This window comes from Pholcus phalangioides, unplaced genomic scaffold (assembly GCF_987345545.1).
Source record: "Pholcus phalangioides strain wild (caught in Gottingen) unplaced genomic scaffold, Ppha-v1.0 ptg000010l_1, whole genome shotgun sequence".
Classification (NCBI taxonomy): Eukaryota; Metazoa; Arthropoda; class Arachnida; order Araneae; family Pholcidae; genus Pholcus; species Pholcus phalangioides.
In genome coordinates this window covers 42,074,510-42,098,653 of record NW_028301603.1, presented here as the reverse complement: position 1 = coordinate 42,098,653, position 24,144 = coordinate 42,074,510, and the positions used below count along the sequence as shown (strand labels likewise).

General features: G+C 41.8%; 1 protein-coding gene and 1 non-coding gene across 4 annotated transcripts in view; both read right to left on the bottom strand.

Moving 5' to 3' along the window:
• Positions 1-24,144, bottom strand: part of LOC149081513 (transcription factor 12-like) — a 75,483-nt gene that overhangs the window by 27,259 nt on the left and 24,080 nt on the right. The gene's annotated exons all lie outside the window — the stretch shown is intronic.
• Positions 22,722-22,795, bottom strand: TRNAS-GGA (transfer RNA serine (anticodon GGA)). Its single transcript has one exon. It is a non-coding gene; the product is annotated as a tRNA-Ser (tRNA).

Here is a 24,144-nt window from a genome sequence, read left to right as displayed (position 1 = left end):
TTTTGTGGAACGTATTTCTCTGCCATGTCGATCTTTTGTTATAGTCACATTTTGCTCTTCTGCTTTCGTTGAAATTAATAATACAGGATTTTTTTACACTTTCTTTTTCGCGATACGCACAGAATAATACTTCATTATTTCGAAAATATTTTACCTCGTTTACATTAGTTTGTTTCAAGTTATCGGGAATACATTTCTTGTTCCTTCTAATAGTTCCAGTTAAATAAGTATCCATAAAATATAAATATCTAGCTAATTTTACGCTAGTAAAGAAGTTGTCGACAAAAATGTGATGCCCCCTTATTCAAACAATTACTATCTTTTAATAAATTTACCAACACATCACATCCAAGTTCAAACTTTTTTTCCTATCAGTAGTAGTTGTTTCTTTTGCACCTTTATATATAGCAAGAGAACGCCAAACAATATTTTGAAACGGAATCACACAGCATCCAGAATTATATTCCCCAACGATGATGCTTTTTATTAGGCAAGTATTGCGTTATGCTAGAATGACACAGCGTCCCAACTAGCGACTCATCAATTGATAATTCTTTGTGTGGTTTATAATGTAATTTGAATACTTTATTAGCGTGTTTAACAAGTGGCTTAAATTTTGCACAGGGATCATATTTATCGTGACCAGGTGGAAAACATAAAGAGTTATCAATTAAGTGAAAATATTTCAAAATTTGCTGAAATCTATTTCGAGAGATCATTCTTCGAAACCACGGTATGTTACGTGAATTTTCGGACCAATATGAACGTATATTGGGTTTTCTTGTAATTCCCATTTCCAACAGCACTGCTATAAATGCCTTCATCTCTAAAACGGTAACTGGCGTCCAAATATCTGTATCAAATGATTCCAATTCTCTAGGTCAGTGGTTCTCAACCTTTATTGACTCGGCCCTTTTTAGTAAAAAAAATTCTTTGGCGGAGCCCCGTAAGGCCCATTTCTTAATTATTCGTCAAAGTTACTGATTTATTTTTACTATTTAAAAATATTTATAACCTTTTTTTTTTTAATTTTACTCTTTTTTTTATTTTCTTCAAGCGGCCGCGGAGCCCCTGGAGAGTGCACAAGGAGCCCCAAGGGCTCCGCGGAGCAGCGGTTCTCAACCGGAATTGCCTTGAATAATCCGCATATTTATTAGTTTCTTCAACTATTAGTGACCAGTGTTGAATCAAAGAATAGTTCAAAGTATTCAATGGGTTTACTCTGGCTAGAGAAGTTACATCGCGAACCAGATTCTTCGCTATGCTCGAGAGGATCAAGTTCATTAGAAACGTCTTCAGCAACTCGTAGACTGTTCAGTGGACATTGATGCGATAAATCACTATCCTCTGAAGTACTCAAAATGCGTTGTCTTTTGCACTTCACAGGAACAATGTAGTCGTCAATAATATGATCACATGGATTTGTGATTATGCTCATAGATTATCCTTTTCGATTCATTCTATCTTTTTGGGGATACACCAAATTTAAAAAAGTTAAACAGTAAATCTAGATTAATTTTTTTACTTACTTTTTGCGTTGCTTCGTCTAATCATTTTGAAACACACAATTATTAACAATGACAAAACACTTACGCAAGAATACGGCCGATCGCTTTGCTAACTGCAATAAATGTGACGGAGCGATGAGAAAAAGATTGGGTTTCATCGATGTAAAATAAACGAAGCGGTACCGCGCCGCTTGGTATTTCTCGACATAAAATAAAACAAGCGCTATCGCGCTGCTTGGGTCTTTTCCACAGAGTAATAATAATATAATAATTTATATCTTAAGTCTATGGTCTTTTCGTACTCATTTAGAGAAAGCGCGGTTGCGCTGTTTGGGATTCTTCGACAGTGGTTTTTCAATACCCCCTGGGACTCAAACGGTTAAGGGCCGTAAGAAGCTGAATTATTTCTTCGGGGGTTGGAGGGTCGCATGAAAGCTGAATTATTTCTTCCGTGGCTCTCTGTAAGTGAGTTGAATTATTTTTTCAGAAATCGCACGAAAAAGCTGGATTATTTTTTCCATGGCTATACGTAAGCTGAATTATTTTTTCAGGAGTCGGACGAAAAAGAAGCTGGATTATTTCTTCCATGGCCATACGCAAGTCCAATTACTTCTTCCAGTGCTCCAGTAAAAGGGAAGGGGCTCTGATGAAAACAATGTTAAAAGTGTATTTTATCAAATTGCCACGCGGGCCGTAGTGATTCGAGAATGGGTCTGGATTCGCAAGGAGTTGGGGGTGGGGTCCCGAGTCCGTGCATGGAAATAACTCACTTCACAAGGCCCACGCTGATGACCCGAACTTGAAATAAAGACTTAAGATGCAGACACAAAATAGACATAAACCAAACAAAGTAGGCACCTGTGATAATGGAATGACTTTTGAGATCCTTTATATATGGCCTATCCATGACGATTGAAAATCTCTTTTATTGAGCCCACCAAAATGGCAGAAACCTACCGCCAGCTGGAAGGAGTCATCACAAAGTCTTCCTCCGGGAGTCTTTAATATAATAATTCACTCCTCAGGAGTTCAAGGAAAAGAAAGACCGCCCCGAGACTTGAAAGAGGGGAACAAAATGGTGGAAAACAGAGATTTCACTTGGGCGGGGGGGGGGAGCCCCCTTCATGAAACAAACCATCATGGCGGAACGAGGAAGAGGGGATCATGCACCCCATGACCTCTTCCTCTCATTCACATAGAATATCCCTTGTAATTCACCACCCAAAAGAGCCACACAGATGTCATTCCTGACCTCACAAGGAAATTTCTTCTTTTTTGAAGGAGGCTTAATACTCACACATGACCAGCCTAACACGATGCCACTTATTCAGAGACATCTCACAAGATCCGTGGGCCCCGGGCTCAAACATTATTTCGGGTCCCTTTGAACCCCCTATTCGATATATTGTCGGCATCGGCAAAAAAAAAAAAAAGCCGCACATACCTAAGAAATTCAGAATACACCAACATAAGAATGCGCATACACACGAAACAGTAATTAATGCGAGTTTCCAATAATTTCAAAAGGGAAGGGGGGGGGGGATTGACGTGAGGCTCTGTGCCGTACTGGCTCACCCGTTGAACCACCATTGCTCATACGCCATCTTAGTTGAGTGGGCAAACCTTGTCTGAGAGAAGAAAGACAAACTACTACCTACGGCAGGGGTTCTCAAATTTTGTCAGGGGCACCGCAGAGAGGCGGAACGAACAAGTGTTTTTCGAAGAGATTCCGTGTTAAACTACTCTGGGGAGGCACGGAGGGCTGAAAAGTTTGAAAAAAAAAACCACCCTTGTCTGACCTATGGGATCAATCAGAAATATTAAGGCACGTGCTCATCTAGTAAACACTTCTCGGGGAAATTTCCAACGAACTGGTGCATGTCGGGAAGTGTTGGTATACCGTATGTGTATTTGTTATTTTTATCATTGCTTTAATACATAAATGCTTAACCCAAGGCCTGCCAGTCACATGTGGCTCTCAGAGTCATTTGATGTGGCCGACGAATTCAAACCCAATTTTGCAAAATTAACTAAGTGGCACATTTCCACATCACTTAAGTTGCCCATGATATATTTCGAGAGCACTTGATTGGCACATTTACAGATCACTCAAGCGGTCGGCGGCATATTTTCAGATTAAAACACTAAATGAGACACTAATTATTTTAGTGCCTCACGAACCGTTCACAGATCAGGTAGCTGACCCGCGGCACATTTCAATATCACTTGATTAACCTGCGGCACAGTTCCAGATCAGTCAAGTGGCCCGCGGGTGCAATGATGTATTTTAAGAACTCGATACGAGTTCGTTACTCACAAAGTTAGTGAGGAAATATTAAGGGGCCGTTCAAGTATTACGTAAGTAAATTTTTAGCCATTTTTGACCCCCCCCCCCTCGTCAGCAAAATTTCGACATCAGCTCTGCCCCTCTGAATCTAACTCATATTTTCATAAAGGGTAGTTGATGACGTAAGCATTATCCACACCCCCCCCCCCATCATCAAAAGTCAGCAAATCGGGACCCTCCCCCCCAATCGATGATGACGTAATAGTTGAACGGCCCCTAAGGCGGGATGACTAATGCTCTCTAGAAATCACTGAATAATTACATTTCTCTAACCACTAAGTCACAAATTTTTTTTTTTTGACCAACTGAGCCCTTTTTAGCATATAATTTCGATGGCGGAGCTCCGTAGGTCTCTTTCTTTCATTTATCAAATTTATTTTATATTCCTTGAGCAGCCGCGGAGTCCCTGAGCAGGGCCTCAATTAGGGCGGGGGCAGTCGGGTCTGCTGCCCCGGCTCACGATCAGAAAAACGGCAAAATTCATTCTTTAAAAAAACGCTAATTCGAGATCACTCGGGGGCAGCGAACTACGTACCTGCCCCGGATGAATAAGCATCTAGTTGCGGAGCACCGGCGGTGCCGTCTTAACGCCCGGGCGAGTCAACAGGACATCAAAAAAAATGAGAAATGGTTGAAATTTCAAAGAATTTTCCAGGTAGGGCTTCGGAAAAATGACTTGCCCCGGGGACCCATGATGCTCTTGGGTCCGCTTCCAAGCCGAGATAAAAGTGTTGGTTTTTTTTTTTGCAAAAAAAAAATAATAATAAATAAATAAATAAACGGGACACCCACCCCGTTCCTACTGGGGAAATACTGCGTACACTGCTGAGCAAATGCATTTAGCCGTGCTGAGACCGCGAGATTTTGTAGGGGTAATAAAGTTACAATGAGAATTTTGCGTTTCTCAGGCAGTGTGTCACGGACTTTTACGGCACTCACTGAAGTGCCGTGAGATCGGGAAGGAGTGCAACGACGTATTCAAAACTCTAGTCACAGAGAAGAAAAACTAGTCCCTAAAAGTCCCAGAGAGCAGCAGGCAGACTTTCAACATGATACTCTTTCCAGTTTCTTCGCAGACAGCAGGGAGACTTTTAAGATGATACTTACACAGCAAGGAAATTTAAACTGGAAGTCAAATAGCAGCACCAGCAAGAACACGAAATAAGCACAACATAAACGGAACGAGAAACGTTATAAGCGGGATCTACTGTTAATACACAACACGTTCCTGCACGTACCGATTCGTTGGAAATTCCTCAGAGGAATTTGTATGAGGTGCTTGTACGGTTAAGTAGTAGGCCCGTACCGAGGGAACCCCGGATCAAATTTGACTAAAGCAGGTCTAAGGGGGTCATTCAAGTATTACGTCAGCATCGGGGGGGGGGGGTTCCGGATTTGCTGACTTTTGATGACAAGAGGGGAGGGGGGGGTTTGGTTTGAAGGTTGCTAACGTCATCAACCACCCCCTTTTGAAGATGTGAAATATTCTAAGCTGCTGACGAAATTTTGCTGACAAGGGGGGGGAGGGGAAGGGGGGTCAGTGTTTTGCTGTATTTTGCTGACAAGGGTGGGGTCAAAATGGCTGAAAATCTGCTCACGTAATACTTGAATGGCCCCTAATAAAAAAAACCAACCTCTACAATTTTTGTGCACGGACTGAAATACGAGAGCTCTGGGCCATAATCAATACGCAGCTCGAAGTATTCTCGAGAATCATCGCGAACTAAATAAAAACGTTATACTAGCGTGGTTATTGGTCTCAGTAAACGTTATTTACGGAATCTACGCAATTGTGTATTGTATATGTAACATCTGTTGGGCATTTGGTTTCAATATATTCTTTCCGCTTACACTCAAAGAGCAAAGCATCAAACTGAAAAGATACAATGTGATGTGAAGAGCCGACACCAAGGGGCAAATACACCGCACACCAACCCATCATCGGGCAATAATATATGTATTTTAATAGCAATTGACATCACAAGAAACAACAAATACCTCCCTCCCCCCAATGAATGCACAAATAATAAAATAAAATGTTGGGCCATCCCAGAGAGAAGAGCCATTGCCCCCTTTATTCAGAGTCAACACTAGTCGAACCTTCGGGAATTCTAAAAATTTACACAATGCCTTCCCCCAGTTCTTTTTCCCGCTCGTTTTGAACGTGGCCGCCCAAAAAAAAAAAAAACCCTGGGCAATACAACAACAGCAAGAAAGATAGCCTCAGGGAAACACCAAAAAAAGAAAAAACTTTTTTAAGTCATTGGATTTCAAACTGGAAGAAATGTTCGTACCGTGTCTGTTGTAATAATAATAAAAATGGTTTGGAAGCCCAAGAAAATGACAAGAAGTTGGGCGGGGCGACCCCAACAAACGGGGCAATACACATACATTGGAGAGGATGAGACTGGAGAAGGGGGTTTTTCAAGAAAAAGAAGAGACTTTTTTTCTTTTTTCTGCATCGGCCCTAAAGGAAACATCTCTACAAGGTCAAGCATCTCAAACCAGCGCCACGCAGTCTGCCAGACCCGGCAAGAAGTGAGATAAAAAAAAAAAAGGCCACTGGTGTAGACTAGTTACTAGTTTGGCGCGATTATCGTCTTACTGGCAACTTTTCCGATGAACCACACACAGACATCAACATATAACCCAAGAGTTTCCCAAACTTTTTGTTTCCATCGAACCCCTTCGTCAGAAATTTTTCTCTCATCGCCCCCCAAAATCTAGCCGACCCACAGGATTTTGTTATACCCGAAGCTTCTATCACCCCCGGCCCCACGAACCATTCCATCCGAAGCCGCCCTTTTCAGGTGCGGCGCGAAAATAATTTCGGGGCTCCTCAGCTCCGATTTTTATATATGTTGTGGGAGGGAGGAATCAGGCACCCAAAGATTCATGAATTATCGCAGAATATACAGAAATGCTGAAAAATATCTACTCGCCAATGAAATTTAAGAATTAGGTATTGAAAGAAAAAATCCCAGAATTAGTGAAAATTCAGTATGAGAGAAAAAAAAATCACAGAATAAATAGAAATTCAGAATTAATGAGACACAAAATTATAGAATTGATGAAATTTCAGAATCGAATCAGTTGAAGCTCACTTTCTTCACTACGAAAAAAATTTGATATAATATACGTATATTTTTTCGCTTCTATTTATTTTCTCTTGCTAAGTGCGGGCTCCCTAAACCGCGGGGCCGCACACCCCCTAAGGGCGGCTTTGATTCCAATGAGTGCATCCGGGGGCGATATTACCCACTTTGGGATACACTCATTCAACCTTCTCATTCTCAACCTTTTTCAGCTCATGATCCCGTCTTTTCCGCACCCTCCCCCAAGAGAGAGACGCTTTATACTAATTGGATATAATTCAATTAAGACTAAATTGATAACGAACAAAAAATTTATTAATAAGATCGGGGTCAAACGACGAGCGCCTCCCCACGGCAACGTTGACATACGTATGCCTGGAATCTGCATAGTTTTAATTTTTGAATGCATTTTTTTACAAAGGTATTTAATTGAAGCGTTGATGAGGTGCTCGTGAGCACGATATCGGACGCGCGAGCATTAAGTACACTTGGTGCTTCAGGGAGAACAATGGTGCTCGCGAGCAACACGTTGAAGATGGTTGTATAAGATCGATCTCTTGAACCCTGGGCCACGCACAGATCCAGAAGGGGGGGGGGATTATCTTTCCCAAGAGCCGAATTATACGGGGGAAATAGGTCTGTGTAAAATACGGGACGAACTTACACATTAAATCAAACCCTCCCGACAAATAACCCTGGGTCCTCGCCTACCCTGGACCAGAGTTCAGTGAGCTTTCTTCTTTTATGCATAGCCGTTTCAACATGAGGGCAAAGTGATGTTCTGGACCACCCTCCCTTCCCCCATACTTGGCTGGAAGTAACAGCTGTTGCATACTTGCACTCGAGAATCATCCCACAAGACCTCATCGTGTAGGTCTCGGGCCATCCAAACACCTATAGCTGAAAGCCTCCGCGCGAAGCTCGTAACGTCACTGAAGTCGTTCATTTCCCCTATAGTCATTGGATGCACTGCAAAAAACGGTAAGGATTTCGCATACGTCATCCTGCTGTATCCAATGGCTACACGTGAAATGGACGACTTCAGTGACATCAAACCTTCGCGCGGAGGCTTTCTGTTGTAGAAGGTTGGACATCTCCACATGGACTAAGATGGCCCTGGCTTTATGTGGACAACTTCGCTAGATTCTCAAAGTAGACATTTCTTTCCACTGTATTAACTTGAAAACTTTATTTCTTTCACAGCTCTCTGTGGCCCTCTTGCATATGATTTTCATTCGCAGACCCCCCCCCCCTCAGAACAGGGGTCCTCATCTTGGACTCCGTGTGTATTCCTAGGGGCTACGCGACTGCTATGGGGGAATGAAGTAAAACAGTAAATTTGTTAAAATCAGTAAAATGAAAACGAGGCTCATTAAAAAAATTATTTACTAGCGAATCAAAACATATCGAGAACCACTGTACTCCCAGGATAGCAAAGGGGACCTCCCAGGATCATCAGGGTAAGAACACATAGGCGGCAATGAACTTGAAGGGCTGGGGCAACATCATCTACAGAAGGCCTCCACGCAAAGCTCGTGACGTCACTAAAGGTGGTCATCTCACCTATAGACATATTGGATATACTAAACAAAGGGTAAAGATGGCGCATGCGTCGTCCTGCGTTATCCAATGACTATAGGTGAGGATGACCACCTACAGTGGCGCCACGATCTACGCCCGGAGGCTTTTTGCTATAGGTGGTGTTGGCTGAGGGAACAGGAAATGATGATGATATCAATTCATATATGTGAACATTATATCTGTAGGTTACGCCAACCTAGCACTTTCCGGACAATAATAGGGTTCCCGATTCTTTTTTTTTTTTTTTTTGCAATTTTGCATTTACACATTACGAATTGTATTTTTGGATCTCGAATGTATATTGTAACAACGATTCTATGTATGTTATCACAACGATTGAAATCGATTAACGAATGTGTATTGTACCCTACGAAAAAGGAGGCCTCCAATTTTCCCTCATCTTTCAGAGTTTTTCCCGGCGCGACCGCGCCCTCCGAGCAATGAGCTAAAATCGCGTAAGCGACAGAGTCTGGTCGAAATCGGTCTGTTCTGTTCTGTACTTCGGCAATTTTAATATTGATCGGCACCCGTGCCTGATCTGTGGACTTTTCACCGGCATCTTCAAGTGCTGTGGGTAAAAAAAACATTACTTTTACAGCGGAATCCATCGATAACGGAGCGAAATGTTGTCCGCTAACGAGACGGATCTGTTAATAATTAGTGAAAGGCGATAAAATCAAATTTCAAGTGTTTCAAAAAAGGTGCCCATCAAAGGAGGTTGGAGATTGCACAGTACCACATTTCATAAAATTTTGTCCCGAAAACATCTCGTGCACAATGTTTGAGGTTTTTCCTGTCATAACGATTGTTATCGGACTATCTATCGGAATAGATAATTATCGTTGGTAAAAAATTTCGCAGGATGGTAGCGCCATCTACTCAATTTTGGTAAACAACACCATTTGCTGTGTTATCACTCATATATTTTTTGTTACCAAATCCTTCAATATTGATGAAATTAATTTCTACTGTGAAATAGACAATAGCAAACGTAGAAATTTAGAAAAAGCATTGAACAAACCTTTACTGTTGATTTAATCGAAAAGAATAAAATTTGAAAAAAGAAAAATTTCCTCCATATTCTGACTTATAAAGAAATTTACATAAATTTTTTTTCCACATTATTATACCGATTAACACGGTATAGGGGTTTTTTTTAAACAAATAAGTGTGTTACTAAAAAAAGCATACATAGCTGCAATAATGCACCAATCAACTCAAACTTCCATTATTTATAATGATTACGCAAGTGATATACTAACTAAAAAGAACATGAGAGAGATAATCATTCGAACTTCAGAAATTATCGTTTCTATAAGTTTGAGACCGGATGTATCTTTAAAAAAAACCATAACGCAATGTGGCAATAAATTTTGTCTTCAAAGTATCCCTCGGGAGTACCATCTCCACACAGTCGCTCATGTAAACGTAAGGCAATGCGGATTTTTTAAGTAAAATCTCTTTTTTGGTCCTTAGCTAGGACCTAAAAAAAAAATCACGATGTTGGTTTGGTGTCAATCTTGCGTACTGCAACATCTTGGAAGGAATTGAGAGTTTAACCAGCATTCACTGCGAGGCCTAAGTTGAACATAGCGGACTAGAGCTAGAGACATATGACCTTCCATAGAAGCTTTTCAAGATCTCATTAATAACGACCCGCTAATAAAAACACACTTGTTCGTCTCATCCATCCCGAAAAGAATGTCGAGGAAAGTTAGAAAAGTCGTATCTTTTCCACAAAGTACGCCATCCCAGAGCGTAATTAATCAGAAACATGAGTAGGCATCGCAGTGACGCAACACACCGAGTTCCACGCATACACAAACACCGACTTCCTACGCAACTGTCTTTTTTTTTCTCGACTTCTCATCAAAAGAAACCGTATGCAAGCAAAAAAGGGCGCTATTAAATCTATGCATGCATCACACACTGAGAACATTCAATTAAGACGAGCTAATTATACATTCAGCAGTCTAGTCCGAAAAAGAATTAAAATAAAAGGCGCAAATGTTATTCTCAATGCATACTCTCTATTAAGCCTGGCCATAAATCGCTCTCTTCCTGGCGATATGCATATCAAGGATATTAGATGGTCTCTCAATGCGCTACGTTACGTTTTTCTTTCTTCCCATGAATTTGGCTTCTTATCAATCATTCACCCTGCTCAAGGGCAATGGATCAAGAGAGAGAGAGAAGAGTGGGGGAAGGGGGGGTTCTGGGGTTTTTCCATCACAAAAATAGTTGCGTTTGATATGTAAACAGAAAGAAAGCTAATTCTAGACACATTCGACGTATCGCGTATCAAATAATATTAGGGCATAATATTGGTTCTCTTAATAACGTTAAAAAAAAAATCGGTTCAATAACATTTTTCTGGTTTGGAAAAATATACACATATCGACACGCTTGTTAATTGAGCCGGTGGAAACTTAGGATGGAGATTATAAGGTTCCGTACCCACGGCCGTAGCGAGAGGGGGGGGGGGAGTGCTGACTTCAGGGTCTGCCCCCCCCCCCCCGAAATGTGAGAAAATGATTGAAAAAGGGAAAAAGATGACCAAATCTATTGTTCGACCACTTTGTCTCCCACCGAACGAAATTTCTGGCTACGGGCCTGCCCCCACCCCATTTTTGTACTCCCCAAAGGAAAGGTACATCTGACATTTTCGCAGAATTAAAAAGCAATTAAAAGCCGTAATGCTTTGTAAAAAAGGTCATCATAGGTATTAGATCCCAAAGCAGAATACACACACACAGAGCCAGAAACTATTAATGCTACTGCCGAACAGTTTCGAGAATTTTTAAAAAAGCGATGTAAAATAAAGTCAATGGTGAACCTCCGAAAACCGACAAGTTCGGGAAGGCATTCATTCCTTGTATTGATTTTTAAGAAAACTAAAATTGCAGAAATCAAAAAGCACATGATGATGTTGATTCTTAAGCTTTAGAAGCCCTGTCAACCACCCCTCTGAGGACAGTGAAGGGCGGAATTGCGCAAAAGAATCTGTTATTAGAGTGGAAACTTTTTCCGATTATAATTACAGGATCTTCAAGTTATCGTCTATGATACGTCCTATATATGAGCACCCAATCATCTCAAATTGAAATCAGCATAATGATCGAATTTATTAAATGGAACACCAATCATGCTTGAATAGGCTCAGTTGGGGGGGGGGGGGGACATCACCTGCCTCCATCAATTCGCAGGTGATGTCTGCCGTAGCTTAGATCTCGGAAGGGGGGTGCGATGGGAACGACCGCCCCTCCCAAAAGTATGGGAAAATTTTCTGTCCCGTAAAAAACGGGACGATAAAAAAAAACTTGCACAACTCGTCCCTCCCACATCATCATCATCATCATCATGGATCCACACCTGGCCTATCCCGAATGGGCAGCACATTTAAACATGTCCAGTAAAATATTCTCATCACAGTACTCGAACGTATCCCAATGGTCATTACCTTCAGCCGTAAAAACGACAGAAAAATAAGCAGAGATGTGGAATTAATAAAACAAGGTCACACTTAAGGCATTTACCACCGCACGCACACAATATTCGAGTTATATACAAACACAACACGCACATAACCTGACGAACGACTTCTCACCGAGTGGTGGCAACAGCAAAAATATTTCATAGATCGACCTTCTACGGATTATTATTATTATTACGTACTTCATGGCGTGTTCGAGATTCGCTACTAAAGCGTAGGAAAAACAAAAAAACCGTTTTTTTAATTCCAGTTCTAGTGACAGGGACAACGCCAACGCTCCTCGATTGTCACTGATCATGTAATAGCCGTTGTCTCCTTGTTACGTGTCGTGAATTATGCATTAATCTCTTCCCCACATCGAGGATAAACATGACGTCACGTCAATTATTTCGAATAAACAACATTTCGGCTTTTTTCTAATTGCTTGTCGAAATCGAGGTTGCTTTGTGTCGGTGTACGAACCTCTTCATCTCCAGCTAAAGACACTCTAGAAACCGGGTTTCCGAGCCCAAGATATCATGAGTGAGCCTACAGTTGCTTAGAGCAAGACTAAGGTCTTTATAAAATAGTCTACGTCGCTTATTGAAAAAAAATATCCTAATTCGTGATATACATTACAGTTCTATTTTTAACTCGAAAGTGCCGTTTTAGAACAGAAAAGTTGAAGGATTGAACATTTTCGAAGAAATTATGACGAAAAAAAAAACAGTTGTCCCGTTTGACCAATACCCATTTACCTATCATACGTCTCGTTCGAACAAATGGGATATATGGTTACCGTACTTCCCAACGGGACTTTTTTCGGATATACTTATCGTTCGGTTATTGTCATTAGAAAACCAGAGTCGCATTGTGATCACATTAAGCGGCGTGGTCTGTATTAATTAAATCGCAACAAAAATCATCCAACGCTTTATGCATATATGAATCGGAGTAGCCTACACTAGGACTTGACAAATCCCATGCGCGGCGACCGTAAAATCCATATTGACACCTAAAATTTTCTGCATGTGATTGCTAAATCGGGGTCTGAGAATAACACAAAATTTTTCGATTTCATAATGATGCGTCTTCCAACATGATCAACAGTAGCATATTTACAGCCGAGTACAGCCAAAAGTTACGAATCGGAAGCAATTCCTGGCATAGGTGCATGCCAGGAAGTATTTCCACGTGGCTTCAAAGTATAAAAAAAGTCTGAGGCGTGCGTGTTATGCAATTTGAAGTTCTGTCATCTATTTTCTAAACTGGAGGCAGGTTCGTGCTTTGTGGTAATTTTAGTGTTGTGTGTGAGGGGGACCACCAGCCTCCACACGTGGGACCATGTATTAATAGTAAGTAGTTCGATTATAGTTGACGGTAGAATTACGAGCTGGGTTTGTGGACGGTTTATTTCCAGACATCGTAGCCTAGTGTTCGTGAGCATGGTGGTGATGAAGTGCTGGATGCTTGGTGCCCGATTTCGTGCCCACGAGTTCTCGATCACAACCAATCAAAACCATACGATTCAATTTGCATTCGCGTTATGCTGGTCTATGTCGGTGAGTGCTTCATATCCGATCATAAACAGTGCTCGCGACACGAAAAAAGGTTGACGAGATCCCTGGTTCATAATATCCTATCGGAATTTTGTGGTGGCCGCAACCACTCATGTTCAGGCAGCTTAATCCAGCATTTCTTTCACTTGAACCTGCAGGGCCGGCTTGAGATGGAATATCAAGCCGTGCGGGAGCCATTACTGGCCTCCTAAAGTTTAAAAAAAACAGCAGCCCTTTAGAGGAGCAGACAAATAATTTTGCAATTTTTTTTTCACCTCAGATTCAGTGCCCTCCCCAGGCCGGCCCTGTGACCACACGGTTCACGATGGAGAATTCAATCAGTTGGATACAGGAAGGCTTCCACACTAATGGTGTGTACGGACACCGTTACACTTGATACCAGCTACTGGCAACAATGGTGAAACGAATATTTTCTATGAATACCAGAGATGCCGCTGTACTCTAAATTTACCTGGGTCCCAGGTATTCAAAAAATCCGGGTTCCTTTTACAATGGCAGTCAGTACAAGGATGACGAATTCATCAGTTTTTGAAGGATTCGCATAAAACGGCAAATCATTCAGAAATATCGCAAAATTGCTTCATCATTCTGCCACCGTGTAACGTCCAAATTCGGACATCCGTCAATGGAATCGGAAATTTCTTTAAACCCCCTAAATCTGATATTGGCAATGTTAAGCATCGCCTATGTCACCTTATAACGGTGATTCCCAACTTGACTAGGGGTTAATTAGAGTTTTTACACGGGGGCAATTTGAGGTCTCTTTTATGAAGCCTAGAAACTTCCGAACTCCATTTTTTATATCAGTTCAAATTTTTAATTTTTATAGCTTCTTGATTACTTCTTTTATTTTTCTCTTTAAGTGTAAGGGGTTTGAGCAAGGGTTCTTACTGTTTTGTGTTCTATGGGAAATTTGTGTCAGATTAAAGATTAAGTCTACCATATGAATCCCTGTGCCAATAAAATAAAGAAAAATGAACGCCTCGAGAACACATTTAAAAGAATAATATTCATAATATTCTGTATACGGCAATGTAAAAACAATGAGTTAAATGCTCAAGGAGCCCCCCCCCCCCCCGAAGGACCCCTGATTAAGATTCACTGCTTTTGACTTAGGCCAGGATTACACTATGAAATGTTTTGGAAAAGTTCTTCAAAGCGGGAGTTCAACTTGGATAAAGATCTTCTATCAAAATTTTATAGTGTAATCCCGGCATAACTAAAAGTAGACAGAAATAAGGGATGGGGGGGGGGGGCAAAGATCCCTGGTTTTAAAATTTAAAAAGGCCAAAGCAAAAATATAACGTTTCTTAATTTAAAAAAAAAAATTGTTATGTTACCTATGAAGTTTCACCATGGGGAGGGGAGGGATCTCATGACAAAAGGGGCCTTCAGGATTTAAGAGATGCTTTAGAGGAGCACGGCCTAGAAAAGTTTGGAAACCACTGCCTTATAACGAAAACCTCGTACATCAAAACTTACAAACTATACAGGAAGAGCGGAAAACGGACGGGACGTACCATTGCACACACAGAAAAAAGTTCATTTTTCCCCTCCATAGAGAAGATCGTTGCCGATTTCCTCCCCCTCCCCCGAAAAGCTGTAATAGGTGAGATATGATGTTCTCAATCTAAAACTGTCAAAAGGCGATTTTCGAGAAGAAAAAAAACTATGTAAGAGGTTTTCATTTATAACGTAACGCTATGAATTTGGAGCTTTTTAACATACTCGGTAAACTAATTTTTACATTTCGCAATTAATAAGGTGTTGGACAACAGCTAGAGTTGCAGACACGATAATTCAGTCTAATATGACCATCATATAATTGAATACTGTACGTGGGTTCATTCCAGTGTACAACTTTCGAGTGAGCGGAAACGAGCACAGGTAGGGCCTTTTTTCATGGTGGACCCAGCGAGATTTTCTTTGTAAGTACCATAAAATGTAATAGGCTTGTACAGGTAGCCCAGTGGAAAATGATTTGCACAGTGTGTCGGCAATTAAGTTGTCAAGTTAGCCGAAATCACAGTTCCCAAACTTTCTGTCGCACTCTTCGCAATTTTTTTCTTCATCGCCCCCGACTCAAACTGATCCATAGGATCCTGTACTAAACTCATTACTTCTCTACCGCTCCCGGATTATTTCATAGCCCCCAGGGGACGGTACTATCCACTTACGGAAACACTATCGCAAATCATAGTGAGAGTGTTTTCCTCCAGATTTCCTGTTTTGAGCTGCTCGTATATAGTGGGTGTTCGGTTGAACAGGGTACGGATCAGCGAAGTTCTATTGACAGGATCAACTACCTTATTTTCTTGCGTATAATTTACGGAATAATATGGCATATACAATAGATTCGGGTAAAAAAAAATATATACATATTTTTCCAAAAACCTCTTTGATTTCTCAAGATTCCATTATTGGTGAATGAAATTTGCATCCCGCACATGAAAAACAATTTTTTTACAGTGAATAATGAATTTTAATACGTGTTATCACGTAGTCTCCCGTAGTAAAGATCTAGGTTCCATCAGTCATCCAATATTAACGGCAAGACAAAAATTTTTTCCCCTACACGGTGTGCAAAATATTCAGTAAAAAAAAAATCTTGATTAATTTAATATTTTTTCTCTCATCTAGATACCTCACGTTCAAGCCATAAATCATGGGGGAAGGGGAAAATTTTTTTCCCCTACCAAACACATGTATAACAACGCATAATTCATTATCCAAAAATCATGTCACGCTGAATTTATCTCGAAGGGGGGAAAAAAAGCAATTTATTCACGTTTATAATCAAAGAATGTTGACACGAAGACTTAAAAAAAAAAGATGATGATAATAATAATAACAATTTCATACAGCACCATGTACGTCATCTTTGACGCAATGGCGGCAGCTACGGAAGTGAAAAAAAAAAAAAAATTAAAAATTCTCGGAAAGAAAGAACAACCAACATGGGGGGAAAAAATTCTGAAATTGCGGGAACGCGGAAAAAAAAAATATCGATAATTCTTTTGAGTTCTTGCAAAATATAAATATACATGCAAATATAATGCAGCATAGCTAGGTCCTCTCGCCGCAAATTACTGACGAACCGCTGATCTAAGCCCGGGATCACACTACGAAAGTTTGATAACAGTACTTTTATAAAATTTGAAAAATGCCACCAATAAGATTATTGGTTACACTCTAGAAAATGCAACCACTGATCTTGTTGTTAGCATTTTTCACGTTTTATAAAAGGACTTTTATCAAACTTTTATAGTGTAATCCCGGCCTTAGAGGCATACTTCCAATTAGAAAAAGGTATCCAAATAACGTGTGCACATCATACATTTAATTCATATTGCAAGGGGTTGCATATAGTCATTGCAATAAAAAAAAATTAAATTTTAATACGGACACACTGCCCTAAAAAAACCCAATTGAAAAGTTGAGGCCAAAGAAAATTGCACATCTCCCAAGTGCAACATTCACCGAGATATTGAATTCGAAAATCGGAGAATATGAAGAAAAGAACCAAGGGCCTAAATATGCCCCCGTCTAAGTCACTCTTTTGTGGTCGTTCACATGCTTTCACACCCTATAGGTCACGGTTTTCGTCACTCAAGTACTTGCACGCTGTTCTGGTCACCCCCAAAGCAGAATGTTTAGCACTGTTCTGCGATGAGTCCTCGGCTGACTGAAAATGTTGTGCGGTAAAAATCCCCATACATGTAACTGTGTTTTTTTGCACTTTTTCTTAAAATTCGACCAAACTGTTCTGCAGTACCGGTAATTGTTCTGCGACGTACGTCGCAGATTTTCGCACATTCTGCTTTGCGGCTGGTCACTAAGATGCTTGCACACACACTCTCTAGCTTAGTCTTCTAAGTAGTCTGAGATTTTATATCAAACGGCACTACCTCGTTTATAGGCATACGCAGAATTTTCTCGAGGGGGGTTGAAGTTTTCCTTTTTCTTCTGGGGGGGGGGGGGGGGTTTACTTTTTTTTCCTGCAAAATAAACACTATGCACTTGGCTCGAGGGGGGGGGGGGGTTAAACCCCAAAGCCCGCCACCCCTTTGTGTACGCCAATGACCTCGTTAATATTCATAACAAAGAACAGCTCTGTGAATATCAGTAACAAGAAAGTTTCCTTCTTCGCAAGCTCTCTCCAGAATCCGTTATTTTTAAGAGTTCCGTGACGGAACTCAAAAAACTCATCATGCGGAACCCAAAAAAAGCTGTCACGGAACACCAGTTAGAAACCCGTCAACTATACAAAGCTTTGCAACATGAATAGCATATTCGAGGTCCACACGTTATTTGGATACTTTTTCTTAATTGGAAGTATGCATCTATGATCAACGGTTTGCCAGCAATTTCTGGCCAAGGTAATTAGAGTCATGTATACAGGGACCGGCAAACTCAGAGAGGGTTGTTAGTAAGCATCAAGAGGAACAAAAATGGCAATGGAAAATGGTGTCGCAAACCACGCGGAGAGGGTGAAAATCGCGGAAAACGCATGCAGACACTGAGTAAATAGGAGAAGAAAGGTGGATGTCAGTTGATCGCTGAATGCATTCGTGGGTTCGCTAACCATATCTGACGTTACCACCATTTAATGCGACGCTTGTGGACCAGGGGCGTAGCCAGAAATTTCGTTCGGGGGGGGGGGGGACCAAAGTGACAGAACAATGGATTTGGCCATCTTTTTCCCTTTTTCGGTCACTTTCTCACATTTCGGGGGGGGCGGGGGGACCAGACCCCCAACAAGTCTCCCCGCCTCGCTACGCCCTTGTTGTGGACACACCGGAGGATCTCATAGCGCGGATTGTCGTCGCTGCGACAGACATCAAAAGCATACCTGGTATCTTCGAGCGCATCCGGGAATCGTTTTTACGTCGTTGTAGACTGCGCAATGACGTCAGCGGCCGCCACATCCAACAACTCTTGTAATAACTAATCAAATTGTAGTTATTATCGCATTTTTTGTGTTCCAGCGTGACGTCAAAACCTGCATGCGTTTTTCGCTATTTTCACCGTCTCAACTTCGTTTGCGACGCCATGCCCCATTGCAATTTTTGTTCCTCTTGATGTCTACTAACAACCCTCTGAGTCTGTCGGTCCGTTAACAGAACGCTCTGTATAAAGCATTTAAATTGGAACTTTTCATGACGCGAATCGTCTTCGACGTAAGGCATGGCAGTCAGGACAAGGATGACGAAATCATCAGTTTTGAAAGGATTCGCATAAAACGGCGAATCATTCAGCACATCGCAAAATGTTGCTTCATCATTCTGCCACCGCGTGTCGCTCTAAAACAAAATGTTGAACAAAAGATAGAATTACAGACACGATAATTATATTAAGAAAGGGAGCAGGGGGTAAGTGGGCGACAACCCCGTTCTTAAAAAAAAAAATGTGTTATTACCATAGGCGGGAGGGTGGAGGTAGGCATCACCCTCTCATTTCACTACACATATCCTCGGTGATCGCATTCCCCTTCCCCGATCTAGAATTCTATATGTTCCCTGGCTGTGCCCATGTAGGCCCATGCGTTAAGACAGCTGTCTCCAGGGCCCTGCCGGAACTAGGGGGGAGCAGGCGGGTCTGGTGCCCCGGGCGCTAAACCAGAAGGGGGGAGCCGAATTCCCCCTACAACTGCTTCTTCTACATTACAAGGGATGCCGACTTGTCCTAGTCACAAAATATCTAGTTGCGGCCCTGCAGCAGGAGTATTCCTTGTGGGGCCCACATCTCGAGAATCAGATTGAAGATGCACAGAATGGATCCATACATTTTTTCTTAAACAAGCTACAACAACAATCGAAACAACAGAGGCAGAATATTCTTGCAAACGATCTGAAACTGCAGCGCAATCACACCGAAATATAATGATCTGGAATTTGGAAAGAGACTTCTTGTTGTAAATTCCCGCCAAGCATAGATAAACGGCCAACAAAAAAAGAGCCCGGCTCACAGACTGTGGAATTCCTCAACACTGGCGTCAAGCAGTCTAGTTCAATCAGATTCGAGTTAGGAAAAGAGAACTAATGGGTTCACGTGGACTTTGGAAAAAAAACGGGCACTTCCACAGAGAAGGGAAAAAGAATTGTAGGGCTCGGCTCCTCCCACTGATGCATCACAACAAGGGTGGCTTTGTGTACATCGACGAACCCCCCCCCTCCCCCCACTTTCTTAACCCATATACACACACACCCAACCTTGCACAAACCAACATGGGGAAGGGGTTTTTCTCGGAACCATAGCGTGGACTGCGTGATTTCGCAAAGGATTCCTGGCCATAATAAGCTAAATGCGTAGATTTATGAGAAAAATTTCATGACTAGAATTTGTCACAAATCAAGAAAATTTACCATTTTTAGCTCATCGTGAAAAAAAAGGTGATCATTTATCCTGCGCATTTGGCGACGTACGGTGCACAGCAGACCATTGGATTGTCATGAAGGACAATCGTGGATCCCCGGTTCGGGTCAAAATCCCGACAGTTGGCTGACAGTGCTCTGAGATTTATTCCGGGAGTCTCCAGAATGAATCCCTTCTTTTTCTACACAACTAATTTCGCGTGGAGGTGCCCGTAAAAATTCTGGCCTGGTGTCCTGTCTTCGGGGGTGGGGGGTCCTTGGTGAAACAAGAGGGCCCACTGGCAGATCAAAGGGCGATGGAGGGGCATGTGGGGTATTCCATACCCCAGGCTCCCCAGTTTGTTGCATCTCACAACAAACCACTCCCACCCACAAAAATTACATTAAAATTGTAGAGCCCTATATACAGCGCCGTCTTAACGCATGGGCTCCACTAGGGCGTGGCCCCGGGAGTCTCAGTAAAATGAGAAGTAGTTGAATTTCTCGATTTCCTAGGTAAGGCCTCAGAAAAATGACTTGGCCCACGATGCTCTGAAGACAGCCCTGCCCATATAGTGTTTTCATCAATGTTATGTCATAGTGGGCTGTCTATCATGTAGGTATTTTTCATCGTTCCCGGTGTATGTATGAATTTGTAAATGCCGACTACCTTCCTAAATACGACATCGGGACTCTGGGGGCAGCCGGAATCAGATGGGGAATAAACGGGGAGAAAATCAACATGGCAGAAAATTTAGAGGTATCGAAGTGGGGGGAAATCAAGATTGAGATGACCTCCCTGACATATCACAGTTAATCTTACTCTAGGGATGTGTTTCTCCAACTTTTGTGACCAACGGCTCCCTTGCCCTGGTCATAGTTCTTAAGCGGCTTCCCAGAATAGTCAGTTGATAGTCTGCATCTATAAAATAAAACCACTTCAAAGCACCGCGAACAGGAACACGTCAGTATCACCAGCACGCCGCGACGCTAACTTTGAGAACCAGACGGTCCTGACCACAACTACTAGATGTTTTCTTTCTCCCTCTTCGTTATGACAAACATGTCGAATCATGGAAACGATCCCCTGCCTTCATGATACTGAAATAAAAAGTCTTTAAAATTAAAGGGAAAAGATTACTAAAAATAGAATTATGAATGTCTTTTCTTTTACTCGCATGTAACAACACGCATAACGTCGCATCAAGTATCACTTATACAACATCGGTTTCGGCGGCGGATATCGCAGCAGAAAGCGATCAAATCGTCTTCCACGAGGGCAATGACCAATTCAAGTTTTCTCACGATAACGAGAGAAAAAGCATCATCAACAACATTAATGAAAATATTAACCTTATTTCATTATTTTTTCTTTTAGAGAAGCTTGGAAAATTGTCCTTTCACTATACAACAAGGATAGAAACTTTTCTACATCCTTAACGTAGGAGGAGCCTGATCTTCCTAACAAGATCTCACGGCCCGCCGCTGTGTCTCAAAAAATAGGTATAAGCAGGTGGTCAAAGAAGACATGGGCAGTGCTGGAATTAACCTAGGGCAAGACCCAAAGAAATGCTGCCCTTGTTGCAGAAATAATTTTCGCCACTCTTCTACACAAATGAAGGTAACTAAATTTATGCATGCAGGGGAAAACTGCCAACAGGACGGATAAAAATCACTGTTCGTGTGTGATCGTCCATAATTACCCACATCAAGGGCGTAGCGAGGGGGGGGGGGACTTGGGGGTCTGGTCCCCCTTCAAAATGTGGGAAAATGGCAGAAAAAGGGAAAAAGATGGCTGAATCTATTGTTCTATCACTTTCGTCGTCGTCCCCCCCCCCCGAACGAAATTTCTGGTTACGCCCCTGACCCACATGAATTCCTTCCAAGTGGTTTTATGAACTATAAAAAAAATTTCCGTTTGATAATTTCAATAATTAAAGTCTAGAATTGAATTTTCTAAATTTAAGATTTTATAACAGAAACAATGAACTTCAGTGGAAAAAATTAAACAAGTGCAAAAAAAAAAAAACTACATAGACTTTTTGTTGCGAAATCCGAACAACAGATGACGACACACACTGAAAAATATTCAAAATACGCAATACAAAGAAGTTATTCTTATTATCATTTATAGGAAGATAAAATTACAGTATATTCCCGTTCATAACGTTTTTCCCGCTTAGTACGACTTATTTTAGTGATCCTACCTTTTAATAATGTTCAAACAGATTTCCCGTTTTTTAAGCGTTTTCCCGCTTGATTTTTTTTTCCCCCCAAGGTGTTTTTCTTTTTTTGTTTATAAACGTTTTCAGCGGGATCCACTATATACAGAAAGTAGCAAATAAGAATGTGATTTCCGATCAGTGCTAATGTATCTAAAGGTGCCGCTGAAAAGCCTGGAGATAGGGCAGAGCTGTCAGGAGATACAGTAAAACCCCCCTTATGCCTTTAAGCCTGAGCTGGAATGTAGCGCAGGTGAAACACTTAACATTCATGTTTTCAGAAATTTCCCGCTCCTAAAGGGTTATGCGGATATCATGCCCCCCCCCCCCCACACAAGAGGGGGGGGGGCTGACAGGGCTCGGGACGATTCTCATCATTTTTTGTTTTTTCAAGCCATAAATTCACTATAAAGGGGCCCGTGACAAGTCTGGTCTGGGGGGGCCTGCCAAAGGTCCCATCCTAGGGCCCTGCTCCAGGTTGTGAGGGCCATGACGGATATCGTACGAAGGTTTTAACAACTGGCTGTTGCGAAGATATATTTCGGAAAGAGAGAAAATTCAACTGCCTCTGTGGGGAATCGAACCCACGTCCTTTCACTTTCCGGGTGAACGCCCTAGACCACTAGACTACAGAGGCACAGAATCTCTCAATCTTTCCTTGGAGCTCGTGTACACTGAAAGGGACCGTACATGGACGGCCGGACCAGACTCAGGCCAAGCTCACAACTGCTGACGCTGCCACCAGATGGCGACTTATACAAGGATGACGTCACTGTCCGCTACCATACGAATTTCGATTCCCCGCAGAGGCAGTTGAATTTTCTCTCTTTCCGAAATATATCTTCGCAACAGCCAGTTGTTAAAACCTTCGTATGGTAGCGGAGAGTGACGTCATTCTTGTATAAGGTTTTAAGTGACTGTAGAAAAAAAAGAGGGGTTCTTATATTTGAGTGCAAAAATCGATTGTTATTTGGCCATCATGAAAGAGTGCCATAAAAAGGCCACAGTAATGAATTGCGCCCGGAATGTGCACGTGTACCTTACAGGCTCGAGCACGTATCTAGTGTTAGGGTGTGAACATAGAGCGTCCGTATTTCAGATTCTGGAAACCTTCAGACTAACCACGGCCTCCGCTCTATCAGATTCTGGAAACCTTCAGACTAACCATGGCCTCCGCTCTATCAGATTCTGGAAACCCGTGTCGTCTCCGATTGGTTAAAATCCTGAATTTAAACTTTTTCTTTATATAACTTGAAATTGAGATTTTTAATCAATCTGAGACGCCGCGGGTTTCCAGAACCTGAAATACGGACGCAATATGTCCACACCCTAATGCGCGAATTCTTATTGCTGCCATCTATTTTTCAAATTATGAGTGAAATGTAACGACGATCGAGTATTTGTACCGTTTTTAGGTCTATTGCTGTCTGTGGCGAGGAATTTTAATGGGGAGATCGGCTTGCAATCACACCTTGAAGTTAGGAACCGCAGAAAATCCAACTTAAACGACCATCACTGAGTCGCCGGTGGGGCTCGAATGCAAGTCTTCACGATGTGAGCCTGTCACTGACCACAGCAGTTCCTAGAGCGTTGAGAATGCAAAAAACGTTTGGGAATTCCCACGAAGTGTAAGGCTTTGTACATTTGAGAACCTCCAAGAGTGTGATATCGCCAACGTTGTAAAACAGTCATCGAAATCAGCGGTTCTTAACCTATAGATAGCGACCCAAAGTAGAGGTCGCAGAGGTGTCTGAGATGGGTCGTACAAATATATACAGTACAATCCTCATTTGTTGTGTCACAGTTTCAGTGGCGTCTAAGCGATTTCGGCAGCCTGAGCAGCGACCCACATATTTTAAGAGGGCGGGGGAGACTATCAGATTTTATGCATTTTCTGTTGGCATTCATAAAATCATACCATTATTCCAGAATGCACAGAGACGTTGAAAATAAAATGTAAAGAGCAGCAGGGTGGCTCTTGGGCTG